Source organism: Cyprinodon tularosa, unplaced genomic scaffold (genome assembly GCF_016077235.1).
Source record: "Cyprinodon tularosa strain WSP-4 unplaced genomic scaffold, ASM1607723v1 ctg71, whole genome shotgun sequence".
Classification (NCBI taxonomy): domain Eukaryota; kingdom Metazoa; phylum Chordata; class Actinopteri; order Cyprinodontiformes; family Cyprinodontidae; genus Cyprinodon; species Cyprinodon tularosa.
In genome coordinates, this window is record NW_024039463.1 from 4,953,949 (window position 1) to 4,976,194 (window position 22,246).

The window sequence follows — 22,246 nt, forward strand, 5'->3', positions numbered from 1 at the left end:
GGTCAATCACAAAATAAAATAAAAAAATAAACTACATAAGCTCAAGAGCGGCTGATAAAATGAACCTCACACTTCACACACTACAAGTGGGTTGTCAACAATGTGACGAGATCACATTATCAAACAAAGCTTTGGCAAGTGTTATTACAATGAAAATGGAGCCACATAGAGAACATTGATGTTATTATCAACTCAGATGGCAGGGCTTTGGCATTATTCACCTTTATTAGTTGTGAACCTTCATTTAAGGTGCAAACAAAAGAAAATAAAGTTGCTTTGTTCCTTGTTATATTGAATTATTTAAAATTCTTTATTTTGCAGGTGAAGTACTTTTAGAGTCAAGAGGAGAGACAAATAATCACAGGCCTACTAACTGAATTATTAATTACTTCTATTTTACTCACAGATAAGTTACAAATAAGGTTGATCAGTGATCTGATTTGTGTTTAATAATCCATAGCTCTGCTCCCAAAAACAAGAGCAGATTAGTCAAGAAATTAATTGTAACACAGAAATCTAGATCCATAGTTAAGAAGCTGTGGTACAAGAACCTTTTGTAACTACATGGGCCAGTGTCAATGCTACTCATGAGATAATTAACTATCAGTTTTTTAATAGGTAAGATACAAGTATTAAAGCAACAACCATCACTATTACCTATACTGTATACTGTGCTTAATTTTGAACTAATGATCAATCAGTCACATGATGACAAATGATACTGCAGTGCAGGGACCTAACGCTGGAGGTCCTGGGCTTATGGTTTTTAATTAGTGCCTAGTGCTCAGGTTCCTCCTCACTAGACTCTATCAGGTCAAGGGTGAAGGAGTGATGCAAGGCCATCCAGCAGTGGACATGCTTCCTACAGGTGCAACCATTAGGGACCGGTGCAAAGAAGATTGGGGAGCAGTCAGATGCAATACTAGCTTGAAATAGTCAGGCTCACCTTCATGCATAGCCTGGGCTCTGGAATTAAGCTCCTCAAGACAGACTGCACTCTTTTCTACTCAGTAGTGGCCTGTAGGGAGACGCAGAGTAGGGGTGGGTATTGGCAAAGAAGTCACGATTTGATTCGAATCACGATTCACATGCCACGATGCGATTCTATCACGATGCATTACGATACTTGAAATATTGCGATGCATTGGGATATTTTCACTGAACACTGTAAGAAAAAGATCCAGCCCTTACCAGTGGCTGACTGGCTGTGTATGATCTGGATAGTGTCTTCAATTGATACATAACTGAAAGCAACTGAATTCATACATAGCTGTATTTATTGAAATTACTTTTGGAGGTGTTGTCATGAAAACAAATACTGGACAGAAATATTACTATTACTGGCGTGGACACACTGACAAAAATATCTTAGTATTCATCAAACTTAAAATAACAAAATGAGGATAATCAGTGCCATTTACATGGCCTCAGTGGTCCTTTAAACCAATTAAATGAAAACATTCAAATGTAAGACATTTCCCCTTTTGGAAATTACATGCGTCATATCAATTTCGTTTTTACCTTCTTTGTTTTTAAAGCCAAAATGCATCCAAGCATCTGACTTGAAATGTGATGGAGCTGGGGGGCGAATTTTCTCAGTCTCCTCCATATTTTGTTTACGAATGACTCTTCTCAGTATCCCAAGGCCGGACATGCTTGCAACACAAAGCAGCAGGCGTCAACACATCCGCAACGACATCTGCTGGACTGGAAGTGGTATTCCACTTGGTTTGATTGATGTGCGCCAACCATTAATGTATTTTATTTGTTCATTTTTTTTTTTTTTTATAATCGATTCTTGCCTTCAAGAATCGATTCAGTAGATCACAAAAATTAGAATCACGATGCATCGATTTGACGATTATTTTGCACACCCTTAACGCAGAGGGCTGGGGTGGGTCTGCTTGTCTCCCCCTAGCTCTGTTGTCTCATCTTGGAGTTGATGCTAGTGGATGAGAGAGTCACATCCTTGTATCCTCGGGTAGCCTTTGGGTTGCACAGCGGTACAAAGTACCCCTCCCATTTGTTTCAATTCAGACTTTTTCCCCCATACTTCTAGCTTCTGTTATCCATTCATGAAATCTTTTCCATCTAACCATTTTCTGTCACGCTATTCCCAAGTGGGGTCACTAGAAGTGCTATTTCCAGCTGTCTACAGGCGAGAGGCGGGGTACACCCTGAACAGGTCGCCAGTCCATCGCAGGGCAACTCAGAGAGAAACAGGACAAAAAACCATTCACGCACACATTCACACCTAAGGATAATTTAGACAAGCCAGTTAACCTAACAGTCATGTTTTTGGACTGTGGCAGGAAGCCAGAGTACCCAGAGAAAAACCACGCATGCTCAGGGAGAACATGCAAGCTGCATGTAGAAAGACCCTGGGCCGGGAATCAAAACCAGAACCTTCTTGCTGCAAGGCAGCTGTGCTATCCACTGTGTCACTGACCAGCCAATTGAATCTTTTCAATTCTTTTCATTGTTTTTTTTTATTTTCTGTTTTTTCACATCAAGTCTCCACCCATTATCTATTACAGCTTATTTAACTGGTTTATGCAGACATTTTGGAAACCCAGAATTATCTTTCCAAATGAAGGCACATTCCACACAATCATTTTCACCTTTTCACTCATTACTCTACATATAGAAGAATGTGGGGGGGGCACATCACAATACCTTCAAACCCATTCTTCTAATGGGTTCAGTTCCAGAACTTTCTTACAGCAGCACATCTGCCCATCTGCCTTTCTCTTTTACTCAAGGTGGAGAAATGCTAAAACCACCTGCAAAACCCTCTGTTTGCATAGGTCCTATTGTTAAAAACAGACCGGGTTCTATTGGGTCATATTGACCACAAATAGACAACTTTCCCTGCAGAACAGGGTTAGGCCCTCATGCTGATGCTCCGACTCCACCAATTCTTCAAAGTAAAATAAATTATGATTAAAGTGCAGTAAAATGGTTCAGAGTATTGTCTCAACCAGGATCAGACCCACATATTTTGGTTTGGATGTGATCATTCAGAAGCCATACCAGGACGCAGGTACCAGGTAGGTACCAGGACTCTGCTTTTGTTAACCTAAGTGGAAAATGGTAAATGGCATGTACTTATATAGCGCCTTTATTCAAGTTAGGAGACTTGACCAAGGCGCTTTACACTACATTCATTCACCCATTCATGCACACACTGATGGTAGCAAGCTACATTGTAGCCACCTGGGGCTCACTGACAGAAGCTGGGCTGCCGTACCCTGGCGCCACCGGGCCCTCTGACCACCATCAGTAGACAATGCAGGTGAAGTGTCTTGCCCAAGGACACAACGACACTGATAGTCGGAGTCGGGGCTTGAACCGTCAACCCTTCGATTTCAGGGCAAACTCCTACATCCAACGCCACTGTCGCGCCACAGTGGAGTGAAGAACACTTTAGACTGGCCAAGTGTCCTTAACCTGCACCGCTCTGGCATGACAGATCCTGTTTGTGATGTCAAGACCACCATTCGGTAAAATAGAGAAAGATTGAGCTTTTCCTTTGCAAGGCAAAAAGCCATGAAGGAATGTGTGCACACAATTATATTCATCACAGAGGAGGGGGAGACAATAAGTAGTTTCTAGCCTACATCAGTATGTTATCAACATTACTCCTTAGCTGGCCTTGACACAGAACCAATTCCTTAAACACAATCAGTAGGGAAAGTCTTAAAACAAAGCCAAAGGGAAGTATGTGCCTCATTTTAATGCAAGATACAGAACATCTTAAGCAAAAAAGGACAAAAATAATCATATATGAACATTTTCCACCACAGTGTCTTAGTGTCTACTGCTAGACATCATTAGAACCCCAGCCCCCTGGGATTCCATCATTCCTCTGGGAAACTTCAATCCCTATGTGGAATTGACCCCTGGAGGCTTGTGACCTGAAGGAATGGACTCTAAGCTCTCAACTTGAGGGGTGTTTAATGATTGGACCTTTGTACAAGTAATTGGAATTCCATATTGAACGAAGCATAGGGATGCTCATCAGTACACTTGGCACCAGAATACCCTAGGTCGAAGGTTGATGATTGACTTTGTAGTCACATCTCTGAACTTTGGCCGTATGTCTTGGACAGTCGGGTAAAGAAAGGGGCCGAGCTTTCCACCAATCACCACCTGGTGGTGAGCTAGATACATTGGAAGAGGAGGAAGCCAGGCAGCGAAGAGGGTATGCTGAGGACACCTGTAACCAATTTTCATTCGCATTAAGAGGAGTCAGCTGAGAAGTCTTTAATATCTTTTTCGGATGCCCCGTGAATGCTTGCCTCAAGAAGTGTTCCAGTCATGTCCCACCAGAAGAGGCCCAGGCAATGACCCAAGACAGCCCGGAGAGACATTGTCTTATGTATCCTTTAGCAGAGGTGTCTGGGGAGAAGAAAGTCTGGGAGTCTGTGCTGAAACTGTTGGCCCTGCGACCCAGTCCCTGACAAAGTGGAGAATGATGACTGCGTGACCAAGTTGTAATTCTGAAGAACACGTTCAGTGATTGTTTAATGACATTCAACTCATTAGAAGTATGAATACATTTTCATTCAACAGTTATCATATTGGTTTGATACAAGATAAGCATACAGGGTTTTGAGGATTAAAAGACAGTTTTAGGTACATTTCCATTCATTTTTCAAATGTTATACTTGAACATCTCAATTTTGAGTTAAAAATAAACACATTATCAGCCTACATCCCTTAACCAATGATTTATGACATAACACCAGCTGAAATGGTACAAACCATTTAGAACCATTGCCAGTGGAACTGTTTTTTTTTTTTTTTGTACTTTAACACAAGCATAAATCAAACTATAGCTAACATTAATTTAACTGCAATCCTTTCTGTCATTTTTTAATGCCTAATGTTACCCTCTAAGGGCTGGTCACAGTCTGTAACAGCCTGAATGCCAAGGACAAGAAACTCCTTGATATTCAGCCATGCCTGAACACACATGCCTTTTTCCTAAGTGTGGATTTTAAAATGTAAACGTTTGTCTCTTTCAAAAGACAAATCACATCCATTATTTATAACATGACACTGCTTCTAAGAAAGTTTGAAATAGTTGATTCCTCATACAAAAAAAAACAAAACAAAACAAAGTAAAGCAAGAGACAAGGAAGTTAAATCAATATGACACTCATCACTTGAGGCTCACCTGCGTCCCTACCTCCCCATACCAAAAAGAAATCCCAGAAAACAGCATCTTTATGTTTTAACTTCAAACATGCTCAGTTTACACCGAACAAATTGTTCCCCAGAGACTGTATTCACCCTGAATGTGTTTCTCTCCTGTTTGTCACTGCTTTGATTACTGAGACTATGAAACCCTCCCAATCAATAAGCAATGCATCTGTTCCATCTGACAAACAGCTGAAATAGCAACATCGTTTAGGTTATTGAAGTACATGTGCCACATGCAAAATAGTTATATTTTCTGTAGGATAAGTGTGTGTGTGGGGGCAACAACTTCTGAATCTTGACACTTGCATTTACCTTAACATTGCACCTACCTGGAGAAACATTAACTCAGATGAAGCAGAGTCACCTCTGTCCCCCGGACTGCCCATCAGCAGAGACATCTGAATGATTAAAACCATATGTCTTCAGTATGTGACTTATTGAAGTTCAAGGCAATTAACCACCCTGTCCCCTGGCTGACCAGTTCCAGCACTTTTGCATGAGTGATGCACAGCAGGAAGGACAGTACAAGAGAGCTCACTTGACATCTTTGGATTTTAGCTGCTCTCCAGCCCCATCTTATAGTTCTGTTTGTCACGATGCCTGGCTTTGGTCTTGCTTATGTTAATTTTCCTCAACATAATCAAAACCAGTCAACAGAAACCATACTTTGCATTGCAATCCTGTCTGAAGCACCATGAGAGAATTCCTGATCAGAGTCGGGCTCCACTGTGTGACATGTCTATGCAAAACAACATTATCCCACCTTTACATTCAAGCTGAGTGCTCATATACAACTTTTATGAGACATCTTGAAGCTACTCAATCCGTTTTGTAATCACTACTGAGGGATTTCTCCTGCATCCTAATATGGGGTGATCTAAAGGTTAGCAATGTTACCACAGTGCACAGACTGCAAATGAGATAAACCCCACAGCTGGCCATCATTGTCTCTTGCTGGTGGCTTTGAGTCATTTAGAGTCAGGGCTCATTAGAGAGACCATGGTGTGGTGCGTCAGAGATACTGGTGTCCCTTGTTTCAGACACATACCTGAATGTCTGATGTGTTTCGAGGCCAGATGAAAAGGACACAAAAGTAACAGAACTAAAAATAAATGCTGTTCATGAGTAAGCAAGCATCTTAAAAAGCACATGGATTGTTTATTAAAAGCTTTCAGGGTTTTATCTGAGAGGAATGTCACTTTAGCTTAATTGTTTTTTCGTGGTTTGGACCCAATATTTAGATGAGACATTAATTTTAGTTGAAGGAACGTCATGTTACCATCTCCTTGGTATCATTTCAAAGATCATATAAAATATGGTTTAATGTTACAGACCTTTAAGTTTATTGTTACATCTCTAGGAATTGAAGCAAGAGTGACCAAACAATTGGACTCAAGGCAGCTATATTAAATTTAAATTGTCACCTGTGTAATTTACCATCCTATTATACCTTTGCGAGAAAAAAAAAAAAAAAACAATTTAGTTGTCATCTAAATTTGATCTACACTACACATATAGTATATTTTCAAAATTTAGTAGTAACAGAGGAACTTGTACTTGTATGCTGAAATAAAATAATTATGTTTTTCTTATAAAGATTTTATTCATTTGACAGATTATTTCATTTACCTACTCTAATAAAAGTGCAAATATACCTATTTCAAGAGAATTGTAGTTAAAATTCATATTTCAATATTCTGTTAGAGACTATCTACATTAGATTAAAACTAAGGCTGGGACATTAATGCGTTAATTTCGATTAATTAATCACACAAATATTAACGCGTTAAAAAAATTTACGCATTTTAATCGCACACCACAGTCTCCTGGAAGTCGTTTGGGATTTCACCCAAGTAATTATTTCACCTGTGGGGGCAGCATTAGAACTATGGCCAGAATACCGTCGGACGGAAACTGAAGAAGAAGAACAGAGAAGAAAGTTGCTTTTAACTAGAAGGAGAGACAACCATGGAAGAATTAGACGAAGCAGATGAAAACATTTTAGTTTACCCTTTGCAGGGGAAATTTTGTTTTAAAATACAGGAGGGAAGAGTCGATAAGAGCTGTGGATGGGCTCTCATGATAGAGCCCATCCACAGCTCTCTGTCCTGGCCCGCAAGTATCTAGGCAGCCCTGCCACTTCGGTACCTTGCGAAAGATTATTCTCCCTGGCAGGTAATATAGTTCAAAAGAAGAGGGCAGCCCTGAGCTCCGAAAATGTGAACAGGCTAGTATGTCTCAGCAACTGGCTGAAAGAGAGGAAGTAATCAGTTAAATGTGTATCCTGAGGCCAGTTGGCCAGTTGTGTTTCAAATGGGAAAAATTGGAGGTCAATCACTGTCACTTTATGTTGAACTGAACTGTCTGAATGGCCAATGTTATAAAGAGTTGGACTGAATTTCATTTAATTTCTGACTTATTTTTTGTAAACAGTTGAACTGTTGATAAATCCACGAATTGTGTTAAAGCCTCAGAGGCTTTTTGTTCTGAATGTACTTGAGAGTATTGCATTTTTGCGTTTAAAAAGCAGTATTAAGCTCTACCTATACCTATAGAGCTACCTGAATTTCTGAGTTTAGCGTTCCTAAATATGTTGAACTTTAAAATTTGCACTGGCCTGTTGATATTTCTTTAAAAAAATAAACAAACAATATTTTGTTTATTAAGCTTATGTGTTGTCATTCAAAATCCATGTGGAAAAAGTTACTTCCTGCTGTTTCCAAGTATGCGATTAAAATGCGATTAATTCGATTAATTAATTTCACAGCCATGCGATTAATCGCGATTAAAAATTTTAATCGCGTCCCACCCCTAACTAAAACACAAAATTCAGCACCTTGAAAATAAAAAAATATATATCAATAAGTCTAATGGAAATGGGATAAAATTTTTAAAAACCATGTTTTACAAGGGTCTAAATAAGAAAAGACTTGACTGAGAGAGAGGCAGTTAGCTTTGCTGCTTCATTACTTTCTAACTTTATGTAGTTATTTAATGATCTTTCCACACACATGTTCATCAGGGGATAAATGTTCTAAACATAATCTATGAGTATGTGCAAGGAGCCAAAAAGTTTTGATTAATTTAATCAATTACATAGCTAGGTCCAGCCTTTAAATAATCAAATAAACAATTTTAAATTATATTAAATATTCTATTACATTAAATAATTAAATATAATTTCGAAAATAAATTCAATTAAACATAGATATAATTATTTCACTCATGCTTGTACTTATGTCTTCCTCTTAGCAGGACCAGGAGCAGTAGTCTCAGCAGAGACTCCCAGACCTCCCTCTCCCCAGACACCTCCTACAGCTCTGATTCAGGGAAGCAGAAGGCGCTCCCAGGCCATTCAAGAGACATAGTTAGACAGCATGTTTTGGGCCGTCCCACGGGCCTCGTCCCAGTAGGAACTGCCTGGAACACCACCTGAGGGAGGAATCCAGAGGGCATCTTTAAGAGATGTCCAAGCCTTCTCAGCTGACTCCTCTCGATGTGGAGAAGCAGCTCTACTCTGAGCCTCTCCCAGATGACCGAGCTCCTCGTCTTATCACTAAGGGAGAAACTTTAGGCTGACAAATGTTTCTGAGAATAACCTAAAAAACAAAATTTTTTTGAGGATAAACAAATAATAATCATTAAGTAGAATTAAGCTTTCTTGGTTTGAGCTTAAACTTTTAGCAAATTTTATAAAACTATGATTTTAATGTGGGCTGATATGATACTGCAATAGTTTGAGCATATACCATTTTCATAAAAATAAGGAAAATACACTTAGAGTGTCGAAGTCATGAACAAGTTCATGGACATGAAAAACAAGAACTATTTAAAAACTGGCTGCTCTTGAGCATCAGTCCACATCCATGACTTTCAATTCCTGTATGGTTATTAAAACACCTAAGACAATGCTGTGCGTCATTTAACAGAAGCTTAATTCTGCCTACATGGTTTATTCATGTGGCGACTTCTGATATCACGACTCTCATAAATCACAGGACACAGCACGCCGCACGTCCACACGCTCAGGCAGGGTTCACTAATCTCAACGCCATCTTTCATCTGAATAACCTTGCCTTAATGCAGGGGCAGACCAACAGCAGATAAAGCCTACTGGAAGGACGTGCTTAAGTAACTTTGTTTCTCCTTATTCATGCCAAACAGCCATCCTTTCCTGTGTAAACTCCCAGGTAGGAATCCTCCCACTTTCAGACCCCAAACAACGTTGCAGAAAATGTCAGTAGTTGGACTTCAGAGAAACATCTCTAGTCTATCATTAGCTTCATGAATGGAGAATAAGTCACTCAAGGGAGGAAAGCACGGAAGCAAGGCAGCCATCTGTTCTGGCGCTGTTCAAAGAAAGAACAGAAAATGTGAAACTAATATGAGTAAACATGATCATCAAATATAGATAATAGAACGGCACATATTGCAACTTTGCTCTCATTCTTGTTCTGTTTTTTTCATCATCAGACACTAACATGCTGGTTTCTAATTAATTATATTTGGATTCCTTACATACCAGGCGCAAAATCTACAGTCACAACCATGTTGACAATTACTAGCTTTGGGCCAACATTTCTCATAAGAAAGCTAATTAGAGAAACAAAGCCACTTAATGAACCAAAATAACAGGGTGTTTGATGTCCCTTTGCTCTGGCTGCTACTCAGAATATCCACTGTGTTCGCCTTATGCCTTTAATAACCAACCCTGGGCGTCACTTTCACTGTTGAATGTGGTGTAATATCCTCTGTGCTACATCTGTCCTCTCTCCATAGCCTGGCTTTGGCCTCCTGCTGCCACCAGGAGGAAGCACCACTTGGGCTCTTCCATCCACCAGCAAGGATCTCTTTCACCGCTCCAATAATTATCCAGTCTTTGACTAATTGGTAAAAGTGAGAACTGCTGGAGAACAGTTGGACATCATTGGACACATTAATATGTGAATATCAGCCTATCGAACCTTCTGCTCTCTCCCATTATGGTGATTTTTAGTAAAGTGCTAAGATATTTACCAGATAACATGATATTTCAAAAGCGCTATGGCTTCTAAAGACCTGAGGTCAAACTCAACAAGAGTAAGGTACAGATGGGAAATGAATTGAAAAAATGTATATAGGGAAGGTGGTGCTGAACAATGCAAGGAAAGTCAAGCAGAGCGGCTGGGTATGAAATGCTGAAACAACAGCACGGCTGCCAGGCCAATTTTACACTCCAGTAGTTTCACACCTCAGCCACCAAGTCCTTCCAACTCTGAACCTTGTGTCTTCTGTGTGTCTTCATTTATTTTGTGTCACTGTCCAAGATGTGAGAAGCCAAGCAGTGAGAAGCCCGTCCCAAATGTCGCAGGGAAGTAGTGTGTGAAGAAAACGGGCGGGTGAGGAATGGAAAAGAAAAGCCACTGCACGTGGAAGCACTTTGCCATGCTTTGAGATCTCAAAGGATCGCAAACCAACTTTGAAAAACATGTAACGAATGAGCCTGTATTGTGTTTGGAACAACAGTCTGAGAAGTGATTCAAGACTAAGAAAAAAAGCACGACTTGGCAAGGTATTCAACTGAGAAAGGGAAGGGGGGGAGCAAGTACATTAATCAGATGTCAATTGTAGCCCCTTACTATTAATTATCTAAATAGGTGGAAACCAGATTTTTACAACAGTATTATATATTCCTGGACTGAATATCACATGACATCACAATAAAAAAATGCACCACTACTATGCATTGAGTCCAGATTGTTTAAGAAACAGCATCCAAACTACAAAAAAAACAGCTTTTTTTAAGTCAAAAACTTTTTGATATGTGTGTGTATGTGGCTGATATGACTGACATAAATTGTAATTTGCAGTATATTCTAGAAATAAGCCATGAACACATAGGCTATGGAGAGAAGTCCATTGATAAAAATAGTAAAAGCAAACATTTCATGTGGTTAAATGAATGTCAAATAATGAAGGAATGAAAAGGTTCAGAGAAACTGAATTCTTAAAATTTTTGTGTTGAATATTCTTAAAACTTGTTTTGTATAAGGTAGCACTTTGACCACTGGTGTTTATGTCTTATTTAACTCCATCCATGCATCCATCCATCCATTTTCTTTACACGCCTAATCCTTAAGTGGGGTCACCAGATATCTCCAGCAGTCAATGGGCGAGATTGTCCAGGGTACACCCTGGACAATCGATGGTCCATCGCAACACATAGACAAACAACCATTCACGCACACACTCACACCTAAGGACAATTTAGAGAAGCCAGTTAACATAACAGTCATGTTTTTTTTTTGGACTGTGGGAGGAAGCCGGAGTACCCGCAGAGAACCCATGCATGCTCAGGGAGAACATGCAAACCTCATGAAGAAAGACCCCGGCCGGGAATCGAACCCAGAACCTTCTCGCTGCAAGTAGCCCTCTTATTTAACTCATTACAAACAAATACATTTTTATCAGATCAGTGTTTTGTCAATGCTCATCCTCTACGCTGTCTTTTTTCTTTTTGGCTCTCTCTGTTTGCCTCTGCACACAGAGAGAGCCTCTTTAAAAAATAAGGTTTGGGCCAGGGGGGTGTCTTATTTCAGTATGGCACTTTTAGCAAGACAGATGCCCAAGTGACTCACATGAACTGCATAAATTGTTTATTTCTTTAAAATTAAGCTGGGCCCACACTGCCTTTTGCCAAACCTCTCAGCATCAGCTGGGAAGCCCTGTCCACCCCTGGGCCTTAGAGGAGTCAAATGAATCCTCTTTTGTAAGCCAATGTCAGTTTAAAAATTTCAGCATCAAGGGCAGAAAGTAATAAACGGTGATACAACAAGTGCAACTAGAGCTCAAACTACTAAAAATCAACAGAAAACATTTCGATTTTTATAGCACAGTATAACGCTTATAGAGAGTATATATTTTTTTATGCATCATAGTATCAATGTTCTCAGCTTCAATTTTAGCCACAGTTTATTTTTTTTTTATCTGTTCTAAAACCTTTGCAGCAAAGCCATGCTCATTTCACATCAGAACAGGGTAATTTTGTTCACATGAATCAATGCATATCAGTGTGCACTGTATATTGACCTGTGTGCACAGGTCAATATATATAGCCGCTAATAGCAAATATCAAATCCAGTTATATGTCTTGTCTTTTAAACTGCATGTATTGGGGCATTAATTCTGTCAGTGAGCCCCAGGGCAGCTGTGGCTACAATAAAGTTTGCCATCATCAGTGTGTAAGTGTGTGCGTGGATGGGTGAATGACTGAGTGTAAAGTGCTTTGGTCAAGTCTCCTGAGTTGAAAAATCTCTATTTAAGTACAGGCCATTTACCATTTACCATAAGGGTATGTTTTCTTTTAGTATCCTCACAATCCTGAGGTTGTAAGTTCAAAACCCACTCCCACAGACTGCCACTCTGGGTCTCTGAGTAAGACCTTTAACCCCGATTGCTCCCAGGGTGCTGCACGGTGGCAGCCCATCTCCCAAAGGAGATGGCTTAAATGCAGAGAGTTAATTCCTCCATTGTGAGATCAATACAGTTCTGTTTATTTATTTATTATTTTGTCTAAAAACTTACCTTCTTTGAGTATCACTGCTGCTGGTGGCACATTGCACTGCTGTTAATTTTTCGGCACAAAACCATACTCCTTCAAAAAAAACCAGGGTAATCTCAAAATTACTGTCACCAGACCAGGCCCAAAAGTTAAAACTAAGGGGCTTGTGTAAAGTTCCAAATTTGAGGAAAATATAAATACTGATTAAAGAAAATTCACAAAAAGACATTCTCTTGTAATTTTGGCATTTAGTAAATACAAATCATATTGCAAAAAAAATGGGTTTTCCAATAACAGAAAATTTTCCGTATTTAATATCAGACAATGAGAAGAAAATTGTCTTTTCGTACTGAGTGTAAATGTCAAGTTAAAACATAAATGTCTTCAAGGATTTGAATATAATTAAAATCATAGCTGTTAAGATATTATATTTAAATGTTCTTTTCAGAGTTTTTATCAAGAGTTAAAAAAACACCATTTCTAGGAACTAGTAATGTAATAATGCAGTTAAATTAAAAATCAAACTTAAAATATATAAATAAAGAGGAAATGAAATCCATGCTATTTGTAGTAGAAAAACAGAATTCAAACATAGATACAGGCAGGCTGGTGTTGACACAGACTGAGTATATGAGAGAAAAGCTTAATATTTTATTATTATCAATAAAATAAGCTTAAATATTTAAACAGAGAACCCCACATATGAAATAAACTTGTAAAAAATATTTCAGTATATTAAAAACGGGTTCCTTATGTTCCCAACCATGGACCACTTTAAATTTTCTGCTCTGTATTGATTTTGTCATATTCAAACTATGTACTGTGTGAAAGTATTGAGCAATACTTGCAAGGGTAATCTATCATTAATAACTATATCACAGAAATAAGTCATAAGGATGATTTATGGTTACAAAGACAACAAATGCTCTTTTATTCAATTCTGGTGCTTTGTCAGACTTCACTGGGGGGGCTAAATGTTCCAGTAGTCTTAAGTCTATGCAAACTGTTTTCATATTTCTGCACACGAGTATGTGAAAGAATATGTAAAAATACGAATGATTACATGTTAAAAAAAAGGCTTGACAAAAAGGAAATATATATATATTTACTTAAGAACCACAAGGTGGTTTTATGTACAGTACATACGAGTAGCTATGTGTATTTAATTGACTGTGAACATTTTCATATAAATAATAACTAATACATATAGGTTGGATGTTTAAACGGAAGGTCGTGTTTTATTTTTTACTTGGAAAAAAGTCATTTATGGATACATCTCCATATTAATATATTAGATGCACATGTTCAGAAGAAGCCTTCCAGTGATCGCTCAGTCAGATATTTGGAATCTACAATATTAAGATAAATAAATTTCTCTGCATACTGTTTGGGGACTAGCCTAATATCTGTAAAGCTTCAATGGTTTAAGTCATGCAGAATGACAACACAAATATTTGTGCTTTAAATTAGGCCTGTCTGTAAGAGATATTGCTTTGTTGAGTCACTTCAAGATTCCTATTTGCACCTTTGCATCAATGATGATTTCCTCTATGCATATGGAAATATTCCCTGCTCTGATACATAATCAAAGTAGGACAAACATTGCCTTTCATATCTTGCATTATTAACAACTGGAATCACACACCAAGTTGCAACTAATTGCATTTAAGTTTGGGTAAAAAATTCCTTTTACCAAATACCATCTGCCTTCTGCTTATCAGTCCATCTCAGATGAGCTCAGGAAAACACTCTGTCCACAATGTCAACAAAAGTTATTGCTCAGATTTTATTTATTAATACTTTTAAATGTGCTGTACTTCATAAAACCATGTAGTATGATTTATGATTTAGTTTTTACAGCCAAAATCCAGTAATTATTACCTTAATACCTGTTTAGGGAAGTTGTACCTTTTCTTTGTTATTATACTATTTCTCAGAATTAGGAATTACTGCAAAGCAATGGCCTAATGGCATAAGGTCGGATTCTTTAAAGAACTTTTACTGAAGGATATACCGAAGGATTTTATGATTTGCTGAATTTGAATGTTTTGTATTTTAACTAACATTAAACTGGACTGCACTGTCCATGAAACAGTCTTCATGACTGAACTGTTATGAATTGGACTGGTCTATAAACTGACAATTGCATTTGTAAGATAACAGCAATTTTTAAAATTGCAATTTTCATATCAGAGGCACTTAATTGTTGAGTATAGAGGAACATAATTTTTCACTCAAGCGCTTTAGGTGGCAGTAATATATTTAAAGTGGGCCTGCTGCCACACAGAAGGGAAGTTAGAGTTGCAGCTAGATGCAGACCATTGCACGTAAGCATTTTTCTTTCTAGCAATAAAGCCCTGCAACAATACTCTGGAAAATAAGAGCATTCGATTATATGAAAAGTACAAAACCCTTGTGCAAAGGTGGTCATGATACTTTGGTTTTAAGGAAGATTACTCTGTGCAGCAAGTATATTATTACCATAAAAATTCAGGTTTTTTTTAATTGGATTAATTTGTTTGTTAGCTGCACTTTTAACTTCATGCTCACAAGCACTGATTTTCAATTCAATCTGAAAAACTCACACAAAGAGAAAAGACAATTAGGAGAAATTTATTGATGCAATTACTTTGTATTTGGCGCTCAGACCTCGGCAGCAAACATAGCGCTTAATTTTGATAGATATGCATGAACAGGAGCAAAGAATAGGCCTGAAAGTGGTGGTGAAGTGGAGATAGATGAAGTTGGTCAGTCTGTAGACTGCTGGTTAGTGAGATGGTCTGCTGAGCTTTATGCAGAGGTCCAGTGGACTGTGTGAGCTGATACTAGACCTTCACTCAAGGACCTGGAAGATGGAAGTCCAGTTGGATAACACAGGTTAAAAAAACCTGTCCATGATGAGCAAGCATGAAGTTACAGTGGAGAGAAAATATCCACATTGGGAAGAAACATCTGGCAGAACCAGGCTCAACATGGCGGTCTTCTGCCGGACCGGTTAAGATGAGACAGGGAACGCAGTAGAGTCCGGGAGGAATGACACTCTGATTAATCTTTAGCTACCAAGGTGGAGGAGGGGCTGCAGGTGGGTCGAAACGGTGTCATCTGAATGAAGTCACAGCACATATGCCACCCGCGCACAGGAGCAGACAGGTGCGCATTGGCGGCCTTTTAAGATGAGCTTTGGATGCCGATTGGCTTTTGTGGAGGTGTGGTTCAAAGCTGATTGAGTTTTTTCAGTTGAACTTCCGCCTAGGCTCCATTTTAACGAGATATCATTTAGAATAAACATATTTAGATCAAATTAGACAACTGTTTATTATTTTGTTTTAATTAAAAGCTGTCTGAAAACATGTATCTCCATAGGGCATATATCTGTTACTTGTGCAACTCACAAATCCAGTTTTGGTTAAGAAAAAAAAACATGCAATTTTGATTTTTGATAAAATCATAATGTTGATGTGTATCTGGCTGACAAACTCAACACTATTTGAACTAGGATGTGGTAAGGACATTGTTGCTTGTAAAAAGAAGCTGGTGCTTCTGTTTAAACTGATATTTTACTTCCTAATTTCATTTTTATCTGAATAATGATTTATTTTGTTTCAAAAATATAAGCCAATAGACTCAATATCTTTCATTATAAAACTTTTCAATATATTCTTTGAGATTATTCATATTCAAATCTTCCACTAAACTGGATCTGACACAGTTTGTTTACTAACAAGGGAGATTTATGGTCATAGCCCTTTTCCCTGATAGGATGCTTTCTGACATTGATAGTGGTAACGAGATCTCTATGAGAATGTTGTTTGTCAGGTAATTTTCAATTACCGAAGTACCATCCAGCCTGGTGTTTAAGCTGTATGACCTGTGACTGGACTCTTTCTACAGCTTCATAATATGCAAACCACAAATGGTTTAACCTCAGCCCCTCTTAACACTGGATCCCACTCAGGCTGTGTACTCAGCCAAAAGAGCATAAACTCCAGGATCCCCCATGATTCAAGCAGACAAGTAACTTTTATTTATTATCTCTCTTATTGAGGCATGGTCCCTGCTGAGATCCAAAAGGCAAATTTCTTTCAAACACCGTGGTCAGTTGGACAGACAACTGTTCCTCTCATTTTTTTGGAGAATTCCAGGATAGATGACAAAGCGAACGGTCTGACTCTCAAAGAGAGAAGGAAGAAAAGAATGAGAGGCTTAAATGCTGTACTGCGATCCTGCCGGCTGGCATAAAGCCCAATAATGAGAAAGTGCATCTAGTTTCCCAGTAAACATTAGGCTGGAGAGTTCAGTATTACTGAGCTGATTTGGAAATGGGTAAGAATGGATATAAAAAGAGAACGCTGCTAACCTTCATGTAACCTCTCTTTAAAAAAAAAATCCAATTGAATAAAAGCAGAGGTATTTTTATAAAAAGTTTTGCTAAGATCCAATTATATATATGTAGAAATATATATATTTTATATTAAGTTAATATTTCAGAACATCCCTCGGTTCACAAGACTTCTTGAGAGTCTTGGAATAAAATGTTCTCATCTGTGACTGAAAATAAATCACAGCACTCACAATAAATCAGGGTCGTCTTTTTAAATGTGAAATAATTTATAATTCTCTGTTAAGATCAAGTATTCATGTCAGATTGGTAACTAGATTGTTTAATTGATTTTTAAATATAGTCCATTGATTAATTATATGCTGCTACAATTTGATACACTCAAAATAAATGCAATAACTTCTTAATTTATATAAATCATAAATAATAGGACTGATAATGAAGAAATCTGTTTTTGTCTCACCTAGCTCTGGGTTAGTTTTTTACTATTCAAAATACAGCCTGCACCAATGCCAACACAGAAACCTTCAAATTTGTGAAAAGAAAACAGGAGATACATTGTTTGCTAAAATAAGACAAGCATTTGTTTATTTACACTTAAAAGGACTATTTCAAATACCATTTTATTTATAATGGGATAAAGCGTTAGTGCCAGTGGAAAACCTTGGACAGGTTTTTTTATGAAATTAAACCAAACTAAAATATATATATCATTAATTCCAAACTAACAACCCAACCTATAAATAAAAAATAAGCATTTGTATGTAAGATATGTGGTATTTAAATGCTTGTTAAGATTTATAAACATTTTGGCAGTAACAAAATACAGCAGCTAAGTGTATCTGTATTGCAGGAAATTATCCTGAAGAGCAAACTCTCAATACTATAAATAAAACCCATACTTGACACAACTTGGTGACTGAAAAATGCAGATTCAACTTCATTGCTTATTCTTATAAAAGGGGGGACTGGAGAAATTCTCTCAGGTCAAATGTGCCTTCGTGTAGGAGAGGTTTCATGTCCAAAAATAGCCATTTAAAATGAACTTTTTATGTTTCTGTGAAAGCTACAGCTCCTACATCCCTCTTTAGATCAGTGGTTTACGCCCACTCCTCGTGCAGCACATTAACCTTCTGGTTCACTAGTCAATGACTGAAAGTAGAATGACCTGCCATCATGATTATTAAATCCAAAATTATTCTCCTGCTGCATTAATGATGCAACCAGGTGATCTCAGTTTGGTGAAAGGAGAGCTCCATCAACTGGATTTGCATCAAAGATGGATGCACTTTCTTTTTTTTTTTCTCCATAGCCAGAACAACCTTTCAAATGTCCTTGAATCCACTTGAACAAAATACACCTACTTAGATTTAAAACATAAAAAAATTAAGAAGGTGCATGTAGCATTGGCTAGGCCGATGAAGAGAGAAGTATTCCCTTCTCGGAGAATGCAAACATTTAATTTAATAATTAGAATGTTATACATAAGGACTGTATTAAAGAAGAGATTATATATTTGCTTATCTTCTCTAATACTGCTTTACTTTAGTTTACAACACATTGTGATTATCTTTGCATAACGCAGTCCACAGGTAAAAGCAATATCCACTTATGCATAACACACATTATCTTCACAGTGCAGGCTTATTACTTGTCAGCAGGTAAAATAGCTCTGATTTGAATAAATTGAAAATTGAATTCATTTCTTTACTTGCACAGCTGCATTTAGATTAACAGACAGAAAACTGCAATAAAGCAGTGGTTAAGAGTCTATGAATCTATTAAAACTTTCTATAATTTTCACAAATGGGACATAAATATGTGGAACGTTTTTACACAACTCCAAATACAGTAAGTAATCCTAGTCATTCAAATACATGTGTTGTAATTTATTTACTAAAGAAAAAATGTTATACGTAGGTGCCTATAAAAATGAAAAACCTTTGTCTTCAGATACTGCTTTGACTCTTATGCAGCACTACATAGATATACATTACCCTGGGAATAGCTTATTGTTTCCTCCAGAATATCTGTCAGGAGAAATTTAAGGATATTCCTTTTTTTACTGAGCAGCTCATCTTTCTTTAGCAAGTCACATCAAGGCATCTGGATGTGATTTACTCTTCAGATTCTTCTGATCATGCCAAGTTGCCTTAGACAACCTTAGATTTTGATAGCTTAACCCATGATAATACCATGGTTGGGTATGATAATAAAAATACAACTTTTAATGGTTCCATGTTAAAAATACCGAATACAGTATGTGTAATGTAAATTTTTTGTATGCATTGTAGTATGTTAATTGCACTTAAAAAATATAATAAGTTATTTTTTTCAGGAAAATTTTGTAATTAAAAGTTTTTCCTTATGTACATATTCAGATGTACAGATTGTCATCCCAGCCATTTATGCATTTAAAACAATGGAAAGAAAAAATTTTTAATAAAGTAGACTATACCCTTAAATATCAATTGGAGGACTTGCACTTTTTCTTGAACATAAACAATATACATTTCCTATGATTTACTCTAGTGTAAACCAATTTTAGTTGAGAGTGAAATCATTATTTTTTATTATTTTTCATGGTTTTATGCTGATGGTGTAGCTCCGCAGGATGAGAAATCACTGGTTTCCCAATCACTCCTTATCATCATTATATCATGCCAACATATAAAACTACATTATCTCATCTGTTTGTACAAACTGATTATTTGCTTATAATTAGACTTTACTCAGTGAATGATTACCTGTTTTTTGCTTTCACTCTTCTGTCCCCTTAGGATTTCTCAAACAGCTTGTGTAAGCATCCTGAGGTAAAAGTCCCAATTGCCATCTACCATCAAGTCCTGGTCAATGTATTTTATGATCTTCTCATAAACATCAATATCGTTTAATGTAATATTTAACCTTTGTTCGATAAAAACCTTGGATGCTAAGTCAATTTAAAGATTGTTCAAAACACTTTCTCTATTAGACATTTTATTACGACAGCACTAGAAAGCAAGTGAGAAGTCTTTAATATAAAATAAACCCTTTTTGAAGTCTTAAATGTTCCTGTCTCTCACATATTAGATGTTATCTGCAAGTAAAATGCATATGCATATAGACAGACAGACAGACAGACAGAAAGATTTTCATAACCTCCCATTAAATAAAATAAGAAATTCACACTAGTAATTTAAATAACAAAAAATTAAAAAGGTATTATTGAATAAAACGGATAATAATTTAGTCAAATAAAATATAATTTTTTATTTAAACAATAATCTAAAAACAAACTGTCCCAGGTGCAGAAGCCTGACTGGACATTTCCTGAACATTACAGAAAATGACCATTTCTGTAGGAACGAAAATATTGTGGGGTGTAAAATTTGCCTGGCTTAGTAAGTTCCTCCCAAGTGAAAATACAGAATTAAAAACTGAAATTCAGTCTTTGCATGCACAATACTGAAGTCTTTAGTCTTTGAAGTCAAACTTTAAAAGGGTATAACCTTAACAACCAAACATTGCACTACAGCTTTACATAAAGCCTCAGTTGCATGACTTTGATAGAAAGTCATGCGACTGATAGAAAATTCAGAAAGCACCTTTGAGAGTGTCCTTTTGGTGACACATATCTTAGGATAAATGTAAGCTGATCTAAATGTGCAACATGTGGAGTTGAGAAAACAGACAATGAAAATGTTTTATGTTTATTTGTTTTTACATCAAACACAGTTTCAATACTAAAGAATAAATCACTCATCAGCTGAATGAAAAATTCTTTTCTTTTAGAAGAGCAATATGAAGGTACTTTCTCAGAGTTTGGTAAAGTAGCTAATTGTACTGAAGTTAGGGAAGAATTGCTTTAGTGTATCTTCTGTTATGTAAAAGTAAAAAGTAGTTAAACATAGAAAATGCAGTAAAAAAAAAGTATCTGATAAAAAGGCTACACACAGTAGTTGGCAGTTTGAACACAACAATCCATTAATTTTTTGACGTTGGAATCAGGTATGAAGAATCTGAATGGCCTGATCTGGAATCATTATCAGTATGACAGAAAGATAAAATGATTGAAAACTGATTTAGCTTTTGTACTAAACATCAAACTTTGTCTACTACATAAAAACTATGTGAAATCTAAAATAGGCACCAATCACCTGGCAACTACTGTGTTTTGGAGGAAAACATGCATAAAATACTTGAAAAGGGAAACCGAAAACTAGCTCAAGCATTATTAGTTTCTTATGAACTGTTAAGTGTTTTGGAAATGATAAAGATAAAATGTAACAGCTACTCCCTTGTCGACTTAAGTTAAAAGTTCAGAATTTTCATGTAAGTAGAAAAAAGCTATTCATCTACAGTTACAAGCGGCTATTCTGTTCTCTTTATGGTGCTGTGTTGTGCAGGTGTTGGATACCCCCTGCTCTCACAACAGTATTATAAAACTATTCAATGGATTCCGACACCAGTGGTTTATCCGCTATCCTCTCAGGACTCATATCTAAAACCTAAAGGCAAGTTTATGCTACAATTATCTACATTCGATGCACAAATAAGGCATGCCAACACAGCGTCAGCTGCATTCTACTCCATCTGGCATTCTGTGCCTGATATACTAATCAACTAAAGGGTGTAGGGCACAGATTGCAAGCTTTGATAGAAATAGTTTGGAGGGCTGAAAATTACACACTGAACTTTTGCTGAATCTTTTTTTCCCCTAAGCTGCTAAACATTTTAATTATATCTACCTCTGAGCAAGGTCACAGTTACACCAGGTCTTTTAGCCATTTCTAATGGCCTCTGTGCGCAAGTCATACTTTACACTGATAAAAAACCAACAAGGGTCAGAGAAATAACAGGAAAAAAATATATAATAAATGAAAATATATGAAAATGAACAAAGAAAAGCCAGACATTACTTTTCAACCACGCTTCAACAGAATAATTTAAAACATAAAACTTGTTAAACAGGCTTGGACAAAAATGACGGTACCCTTAAGTTAATATTTAGTCTGACAACCTTTTGAAGCAATCACAGTGATCTAACAATTTCTGTAACTGTCAATGAGACTTCTTCTCCACTCAGCAGGTATTTAGAGGGATGTTTGCTCACTTTAAACTAAAGACTGACATTTTTTCGGGAATCCCATGGGTCACGGGATTCCCGTGGGATTCCC

At 37.1% G+C, this 22,246-nt stretch overlaps 1 protein-coding gene across 6 annotated transcripts in view; it reads right to left on the reverse strand.

Annotated features, from left to right (window-relative positions):
• Positions 1 to 22,246, reverse strand: part of megf11 (multiple EGF-like-domains 11) — a 180,930-nt gene that overhangs the window by 146,112 nt on the left and 12,572 nt on the right. The window lies entirely within an intron of this gene.